This window comes from Dioscorea cayenensis, chromosome 9 (assembly GCF_009730915.1).
Source record: "Dioscorea cayenensis subsp. rotundata cultivar TDr96_F1 chromosome 9, TDr96_F1_v2_PseudoChromosome.rev07_lg8_w22 25.fasta, whole genome shotgun sequence".
NCBI classification, from domain to species: domain Eukaryota; kingdom Viridiplantae; phylum Streptophyta; class Magnoliopsida; order Dioscoreales; family Dioscoreaceae; genus Dioscorea; species Dioscorea cayenensis.
The window spans coordinates 5,809,651-5,819,232 of record NC_052479.1 but is presented as its reverse complement, the minus strand read 5'-3'; the positions used below and the strand labels follow the sequence as shown (position 1 = coordinate 5,819,232).

The 9,582-nt window shown below is 43.8% G+C and overlaps 1 non-coding gene across 1 annotated transcript; it reads right to left on the bottom strand.

The window, feature by feature from the left end:
• Positions 1-2,558: 2,558 nt before the first annotated feature.
• On the bottom strand, positions 2,559-2,665 carry LOC120269732. Its single transcript, XR_005539371.1, has one exon. It is a non-coding gene; the product is annotated as a small nucleolar RNA R71 (small nucleolar RNA).
• Positions 2,666-9,582: the final 6,917 nt, after the last annotated feature.

The following is a 9,582-nucleotide window of genomic DNA, read 5'->3' as shown; positions in this document are numbered from 1 at the left end:
GATATGAATGCGAAGTTTTCATTCCTTATGTTGAGCATTACTTTTCTCAAGTTTTTACACTAATATGTGTGTTTTTATGTTACTTTTATGAAGGTAGGGTTGTGAGGTCGAGTATGAAGGAAATAGGCCAATGTGGATCATAATGCACCTATTTTGGAGGATATCTCGCTAAGGTTCAAACGCCAAGACATAGGTCGGTGTGAGATGCTAGAGTGTGTGCCAACCTCCTCGCATTCGAGTGAGCACATCCATTTGGAGGGGCACAAAGGCAGTCACACTCGAGCATTCTGATTTATGCACATAAGAACGAGAGCTCCACCAACATGTATATCATTGAAGAAGCAAGTGATTCACGATGTAAATGTGTGCCCGCTTATGCTACTCCCAATGAAAATATGGAATTGGGAAGTTATTCGTGTCGAAGACCGTAGTAGAGCAATCTGTAGCAACACGGGTAGTAATTACCGTAACAGACTGCTCACAACCGCCGAGAAATCGTAGTAACGGAGAATCCACACGGGCGTGTGGAAATTATCCACGGCCATGTGAGAAATTATGCGCAGGGCGCTGCTACCGTCCCACGCCCTGTGGAGTCGCCCCGATTCCGACCTCTATTTAAAGCCGATTTAGGCCCCGATTTTTGGTATTCTTTTTCTCCATCTTTTTCCCCAACTTAAGAGAGGGCTTTGGCTAGGGTTTTGAGGGGTATTGGCTAGGTTTTTGGAGAGGTTCTATGGCTCCAACATCGCGCGTAGTTTGGAAGAAGGTTATTGGGAGAGCTTTCGTCGGCATCGATCTGGCGAGGTGTATCCTAGGCCGGACAAAGGATCCCTTGCGACGAGTAGAGGACTCTCCAAAAGACCATCGACACGACCATCGAGGGGGTTTCTTTATGGATTCATTGCTTTTACATTCGATTTCTTTGATTGTACTTAGCTCCATGGAGAGCTAAACCCCTAGTGGGTACTTGGGTGATTGTGAACCTTAGGATGTATTCGTTTCATTGAACTTCTTTATTATGCTTTCAATAAATTGATGTTTATTATGAGTTCGAACCTTGAATGCTTGATTGTATGAACATTTCCCCTAGAGTGACACTAGGGTTGAGAGTTCTTGTTGGTAACCTTGTGAGTGAGTGACACAAAACGAGCGTTAGACAAAGCTAGGTTGGAGAGGGTTGAGAGGGTGAGTCGAGAGGTATAGGAGCGTCCCCTTTCCCCTCCAACGTGATAGATTCTACCTCCGTTCCTTGGGTTCTTTGCGGCCATAATAGAGTGAATGGTCTAAGGGATGAATCTCCGCTGGGGCTTAGTTGCGCGTGCAACGGAGTGAAGCGTTGAGGGGATCTTAGTATCTAGGGCTTAATTGTGGTTAGGGACCTTCCACCGGACCAAAGGGTTAGGTCTATAATTAGGAAGAGATTTATCACCGGAATCGCTAGAGCTCATTGCAACTTTATTCGAAAGTGCTAGGTTGAGAGGTTATTTAATCTCTCCTCCCGAGACATGAATAGAGTTAGGCATAGTTGACCTTAGATTTGGGACTATGTATGTAAGAATTTCCACGACTCACCATTGCATTGATTAGGAAGCATAATTGAGAGTTCTTGCACTTGAAGCGATTATCCTAGGTGAAGCACCATCCGAGTATCCCATCTTTATCGATTGCCTTACCTCCTCCTTACTTTTTGCTCTCTTACTTGTTGCTTTTTAATTGTTGAGAATTGAATCATTGTCAAACTTATCATTGTTGATATTCCACATAACTAAGAATCGAATTAAGTGTCTTTACTTCCTACTCCCTGTGAATTCGATACCCGCTCACCCAGGATTATTACTTCGACAAACCCGTGCACTTGCGGGATATACATAAGGGGATCTTGTCAAGTTTTTGGCGCCGTTACCGGGGAGCTAGGCGTTTAGAGATAGTTTGCACTTTGTTTTCTTAGCTATTTCACCACACATTCTAATTCATATCTTCTTATTCAATCATCGTTCTGATTGTCTTTTTTATTCTTTTTGGTGCAGCTCCAGGTTATGACCCGAGGGAATCCATCAATATTGATTGAAGGAGACCCTAAGCTTGAACGTAGACTTAGAAGAAAAGGGAAAGAACCTGTGCAAGAACAGCATAATCCAGCTGATTTTGAAGTAGAAGGATCTGAAAACATGGCAGAACAAAATGAGCAACAACGAACACTATCTAATTATGCCAGACCTTTAGTGTTAGGGACATAATCGAGTATTGTGTGCCCCCCAATTACAGCTTAGAACTTCGAGCTAAAGCCGGCATTCATCCATATGCTGCAGCAGTCTGCACAATTCAACGGTTTGGCCGATGAGGATCCAAACAGTCACATATAGAGCTTCCTTGAGGTGTGCGACATGCTGAAGATAAATGGTGTGACTGATGATGCCATCAAATTGAGAGCCTTCACATTTTCCTTAAAGGGGAGAGCAAAGCAGTGGCTACACTCATTACCTAGAGCATCAATCACTACATGGGAAGAGATGGTAGAAGCTTTTCTAGCCCGTTATTTCGCTCCTAGAAAATCAGCAAAGCTTAGGAATGAGATCTCATCCTTTGTGCAGTTGGAATTGGAGTCTCTATTTGAGACATGGGAAAAGTTTAAGGAACTCCTGCGAAACTGTCCGTAACACGGATTCCTGGAGTGGATGATTGTTCAAACCTTCTACAATGGTTTGAACCCGAGTACAAGGCAACTCTTGGATACGGTGGCAGGAGGTACCTTAGGTAGCAAGACCTTGATGAGGCTCATCAATTGATTGAGGAAATGGGGTTAAATAGCTACCAGTGGCACGCTAGGGAGAAGAAAAAGGTGACCGGTCTCCATGAAATTGATGCTGTAACTTCATTGGCGGCCCAAGTGGAGAGTTTGAGTAAGAAGCTAGATCTTATAGCTTCGAATAGAGTTGCGGCCATGACCAATTGCACTGGTTGTGGTGGAGGACATGCTTCCTCCGATTTCCCAATCGTCATTGGTGATGTTTCTTCAGTTGAGAACATTGACTTTGTAGGTAATGGCATGAGACCTCAAGGGAATCCATACGAAAGAACACCTATAATTCGAGGTTGGAAGAATCATCCCAATTTTTTTCATGGAGTAATCAAGGACCCATGAGAAGACCATGGGGCCATCGGGTTTCCAAAAAAATAGTAACAAGCCCCTCAAGTGGAAAACAGATTTCGGGCTTTGGAAACCCGAATGATGATTTGGAGAAGCACTTGGCTAGATTTGTTCAATCGGCAAATACAAGGTTTGAATCAGTCGAGGGAACATTGACTAAACGGAAAGTACTTTACTTTAAAGAAATGGTGGAAGAGTGCTAAGATGTTATTCGTCTTCCTTCCCCCTTGGCGAACCCAACCAATCGTGGGAGTTAGTTTTTTTCTGCACTGCGTCCACATATGTATGGGACTCGACTTCAAAGAGATGTCTTCGGTGATCCCTCGTGCAGGGGAGAAGAAATGGCGACTCCACTGATCGAAACTTTGTACTAAATTGCCTCGCCCAACGTTGTGCTTATCGAACAAAAGAAAGTGGTGGGAGAGAAAAATTAAGGTAAGCTCGACCCACCGGGCTTTGTTGATTCACAAGATCCAAAGTCTTCCACTTTTTAGAGGGCTCTCTATGGACTCAAACAGCTGCCCGCGGGCTTGGTTTCGATCAATTCGATTCACCGCTACCTTTCGTGAACTTAGATTTGTCTTCTACGGACTCGTCTTTTCTAATTTTTAGTTTACAAGTCGGGCCCCACTATCCTATACTTACTAATGTATGCCAAAAATATGATTCTCACTGGCAGCTCTATGCCTCTCATTTGCGGGGTAGATGTGGCCGTAGAATTTACTTTTATCGAACTAAATTTCTTCATACGGCACTCTTCTAATTTTTGCCCTTTATTATATTAATACTTGGGGAAAGACCATTCAAACATATCCCCTGAAGGGGATCTAAGGATCCGTCGAGGTGATTCCATTTAGTACTATCCCATGCAGTTTATACTAGTGACCGATCAGTCGCTATGACCGGATCTAGTCTGAGAAATGAGCTAGCAAGAGATTGGAGGGTGGCGAGTGGTAAAAGAGAGGTATGTCGGGTTGACAAAATAAATCAATTGATTCGGGTGGATCAGCTAATCTAATCCGAGCAGTGGTATGGAATCCAATAGGCATGTGTAGCCTAGAGTGGTTAGGTGTAGCTATTATGTCCGACGCGATAGATGAGATTTCCTCCTTTCAAACTATTGCAGGAGAGGAAAGGAGCTTCTTTTCTCCTCCGAGTTGATGATCGGCTATCACTATAAAGTCTGGTCTGGCTAGATCAATCCTAAAGAGTAGCTACCATTTTGGATATCTCGATTAGCTCGCCAGCCGGACATATCGATCACGGGGATCTGAAATAGCACAACTTATGATGTCGGAATGAAAGACTTTATAGAGTAACTTCCACGTCTATCATTGTTGCATGCCCCGCTAATAAGACTCGATTCCCCGCTCGAACCAACTATTGAGCTATGGTCATTATGAACCGGTTGGAAAGGGAAGGATAGGTCAATTGGTTCTAGTGAGTGCTTCAATTATCCATTGAAAGATTTTTCAGCAAAAGCTAAAGTCCGCACTACTTCTCTTCTCATTCTACCCGCGATTTATCGCTACAACATTTTGTACCCAAACTCTATCTTCCTTGGTCTACTACTGTGCAGGGCCGAGATAGAGATCCACCAATTATCTCTCAACTTTTTGAGAACCAAAGAAGATGTTGAATGCTTACATGACTTTCACTCTTAGACGAGAGTCGCATAACATGCTATAGATTACTTGGCTATATTCCTTAATAGGTTAGATCGGTCTCATGATCGCGTATTCGATACCGGGCCCTTAAACGAGCAGCTCGATATGCTTTTATAAGTTCGACACCAGGTTCCCAAGAATGCGTTTGAGCTTATCACCGTTGATGGCGAACCCAACCTACTTTCTATGCATATCTTTCAGTTCCCTTCAACTGAAAGAGGTCTCGCTCGACCGACCATTCTTTTTCGGGAGCTAGGAGTCAGAGTTGAGGATGCGCTTAACAGATGAGTGGTCGAAATCGATGGTTCGAGATGAGCCTATAATCGAATGAAAAGGGACATAGGGTTGGAGGCTTCCCTTTTTGTACTACGTTCAACCTTGCTTCCATCATCGCTCTAGACTGCGTCCCATACCATTTTTGCATTTTCGATGAAGCGTGCATAATTCAAAGTAAGATCACCAGTTTATGACAATCGAGTTGTTTTTGGATCTAGAGCATAATCTCAAGGTCGAGGCTCAATTACAAATCGATCACCTCCTTCCCGCGCCACCCATAGTTCTTCACGGCTAGAGCAGTTGAACTGAAGGCTAGCATTTCCTATCGCCTTCATCGAAAGAAATGATGAGATCATGATCATCAATCTTATACCACTAGCCCATCATAGCTCACTGAAGATAGAACAAGTAGACTACAATATAGCAGGGTGTCATGTATTCCAAGGCAAGAAGATGACCACAGAATCTAGATGACCAAAGAATCTAGACTAGACACCATCTTTGTGATCCTTCTTCTTTTCTACACCCCTCTCTAGACACTTCTTCTAACTGTAAACACTTGCATTTCGCCACTGGGTGATAAAATCTGTAGCAAATTCGTCGGGCTCCTGTTTAATCTTGGTAAGATAAGTGATGCTCCACGTATGGAGCCAACGTCGCAGTATAGCATGGCGTGCCTATCCTGGAAAAAAGGGGACAGCATCATGATATGCAGGGTATAGTCTCTCGTACCTCATAATAGAGCTGGTACTACCTGTGTTGAGATTTCCGGAGAATTTTTAGAAAGCAACTGCTATATATACAAAGGTATAATTATGTCCCAAGATTAGCAATGGGTGGAGGGATGAACGGAGCTCGAGGCGTAGAGACCTCATTCTGAACTGGAGATGGTGAGGCAAGGAGATCGAGTTGTTGTGCTGCTATAAACATTCTTTTCAACTCTGAGCAGGTGAAATCATCGATCCAACGGTGGTTGCTTTCAAACTCATTCCTTAGACGGAGGGCACTTTCTGACCTTCTTGCTTCGGCCATACGATAAGTCATACGCCTTGGGTCACAGAGGGTGCTCGAATGTTGAAAGAGAGATCCTCCTTCTGCCCCCTTCTTCCATGTTCATAACCTAATTCATCTACATGATTCTAGTTATGGATAAGCCCCGAGCTAGTTTCTTCATAACCTTCCTCTTCAACGGGATATTCATCTTGCTTGATTAGGGCCCATCTACTGCCTTTGCTCGGCTTGAGTCTTAGATCGCGTCTCCATGGCATCTTGATCAAAGACTTTTTATGCAATGCAGCTTTCTTTTTTCTTTATTTTATAGTGCTTTTTTTGAGGTTCTGTCCTTGTTCTACCTCATCTCCCGAAAGCGAGGGAGTTGCTATCATAACTTCGTAGGTGGTGAGGGAAGTCTTCTTATATTATATATTATAGCGAGAGATCGATTGCTGCCGTGGTGTGTAGACAAAAAGGTTGCGGTCCTTGAAGAAATCTCGAGTCAAAGCAGGACTCAATGCTAAAAAGTGTTGTCTGTCTTGTGCAGTAGTTCCGATGTCGGATCTTTCTTATTATTAACTTTTGGCCAATATCGCCCGCTACCTTGATACGAGTCCAGCAATTCTATAGCACGTCAGCGTATTTCATCAAACTAAATAAACCATATAAAAATTAAGAAGACGGTCATGGTTTACACAAAATTTTTTTATTGCCGTAAAGTTGACAAAGGCAAGTTCGAGGCCAAGATAGAGAACAATTTCTGCATAGACTGTCAAACAAAATAAAGTAAGCTTACTCCCATGCAACAAAGTTTCATCAAAGATAGCTTCCAATGTCCAAAAGAAAATGAGGAGAAGGGCTTACCTGAATGAACATATTTAAGGTTTTTTTTTCACACGGATAAAGAATCACAAGCTAAGAGAATCGTGAGATCTTCCTTCTTAGTATGAAGATTCATGAGGAGTTGATGAACAAAGATAATCATAAGGCGCATTCGAGACTCTATTATTTGGAAGAAGGCCTTGCTGAAAGCATTATCACCAAGAAAAAGGATAGCTAATAAAAATCATGACAATGTCGGGGAAAAAGATACTGACAAGTCATATACAAAAGACCGGGGGTTCTCTTAGGGCTGCGTTCATCCACTAGTACCCTCAAAAGGGGTTTGACTCCCAACCCTAGTCCAGGGAAAAAGTAAGCCAGCCCCCGGTGAGAATAATAAAAGCAATTTTTTTCGTGGGGATAGGAAGTTCTAGCTTCCTCCCTGGGCGGGAGTGAGAAAGATGCTGCTTGCTATCTTAGCAACTGGATCTGAGATTGCTGCAACAACTGATGTAGTTTATACTTCCGTGACTCTCTATGCCACTGCCGCTATCTCTCTTTCTATCGCTGCAACCTTCGCTCCAGTTATTGGAGTCAGTGCTGCTTCCATTGCTTTAGCAATATATGAAACAGGTACCAGAACCTCTCGATTTCGAAAATTAGGCTCGTTCTTCTAATGGATCGAAAGGTCAAAAGCAGGCTCCTAGTACGTACCAATCTTTATACCTATAACGGGACACCAAGACCTACCCTATTGGAGAGAAACTCTAACCACCTCCGAAGAAAAGCTTTATTCATTCGTCAAAGAGGCTAAAAGGGTAGGTAGTAAGTAAATTCTTCTGACGGTGTGAAAGAGGGTCTTCGAAAGCATTACATTACTTCGCAGCCCGTAGTAAGCTTCCAACTCTTTCAGTATGAGCCCCCACCAAAGCATAAGCACAACGGCTGGAACCCGGTCTTCACTCAAGTTTTGTTGTTATGACTGACTCGGTTGGGTTTCGCCCCTTAATGGCCTTCCCTTCCGCGACTAAGCTTTCGTGTTTTACGGTTGTCATCATACAGATCTATCACGTGACGTACGGGTCGCCGTTTAGTGTCCGCCCACTTCTTCATTCTCTTGGCGGTAGGTGGGCTAGGGAACTAGAAATGCCTTGGCTAAGTCAGTGGTCTCTTGCCAATTCTTAGCGAACTGGTATGCTGCGGGGGCTCTTCCCTATCCAAGAGATGCACCCAATCCCTTTGGTTGGGGCAACCAAAGTGCCCCACAGGCAGTATTCCGAAAAGGAGGGCATTGGCGCGCTCAGTCTGGCCGTCCGGTGGAAGCTTTCTTTTGGAGAAGTGTAGTTCCGACCTTTCTAGTATAGCGGCTTGAACATCTCTGTCCTGAATCGCTCGGTAAACCAAGGGTCTCGATCACTTACGAGACTTTGTGGGCCAAATGACTTAACGAAGAGTTTGGCCGTTGGACGTAAACTACTTTTCTCCTTTATATCTCCCTTTCACAATCGAAGTGGGCTAGCCCGATAGAGTGGGGTCAGGCAGGAAATCACATGGATTGATCGATGATTTCCATTCACATCTCGAGTCGTTAGAATACAATACAAGACTTCTCAACTGAGCAAATAACAAAAGAGAGATCGGTTTGGAAGACCATTTTGAGGATGGGTGGACTATTTTTGGAGCAAACCACCCCATCGAGGCTTTTGTGCAATCATTTCAATGTTTCGACTTCATATCGATTACGCTTGTTTTTGTTTTGTTGATCGACTCAATCCGAGTCTATTAGCATGACTTCTGAGCTACTCGCTCGCTTTACTGTTTTGACATCATTCTTCCAATATATACATAAATTTTAAAAATAAATAGATTAGGGCTTCAATGGTGGTGCGTGGTTCAAGCCCTCATCTTTCGATACTTCCTTCCATTTCGGGATAGGGCCCCCTTCTTCTCCACCGGAGGCCTCTCACCTCGACCACACCTTTCTAATCTGTTAAACTAATCTAAATGGAACCCGATCCTTCCATTAGCCTATCTCGACTTCTCTCATCGATCGTGATCCCTCTCCCTCATACTCGAGTCCACGAGCTATCGACTTAGTGGAGACCTTCTACGAGATGTTGTTGGGATTGTGATGCCTTGATACGTGATGCCGAGCGGACCAGGTCTACCATCATGTATCTTTGGATGATCAAACCCCTCGGGACTTTATGAATCACTTTAAATGGGTAGGTAGGGAAGGGACGAGTTTGAAAACAAGTCTTTTTAATCCTCGAGGGTGTGAGGGATACATATGCTTTCGGCAGCGAGGAAGGGGCAAAAACTCATATATATATATATGTAAGGGTGGAGCTTGAGGTGGCAAACCCACATTGGAAAATGAGGAGCTTCAGGGAGGGAAGCACTGCCTTGGACTAGCGATGTGCTTCCCCGGTTAGAAGAAGCATGGGCGAGCACCTTTGCTCAAGATTCGCACTACGTCGGTCTCACTCGGCCAAGGCAAACACATAGAAGTAATGAAAAGAAGTGGGTACAACCATATCAAAAAGGCAGTGGGGAATAAACTCGAAAAAAGACTAGGGTCGACCGAGCCTAGAAGAACAAACATTAAAGAGATGATTACGGATCCGAGGTAGACTTGTCAAGCAACACGAGACACGAATACATAAGGAATCACAT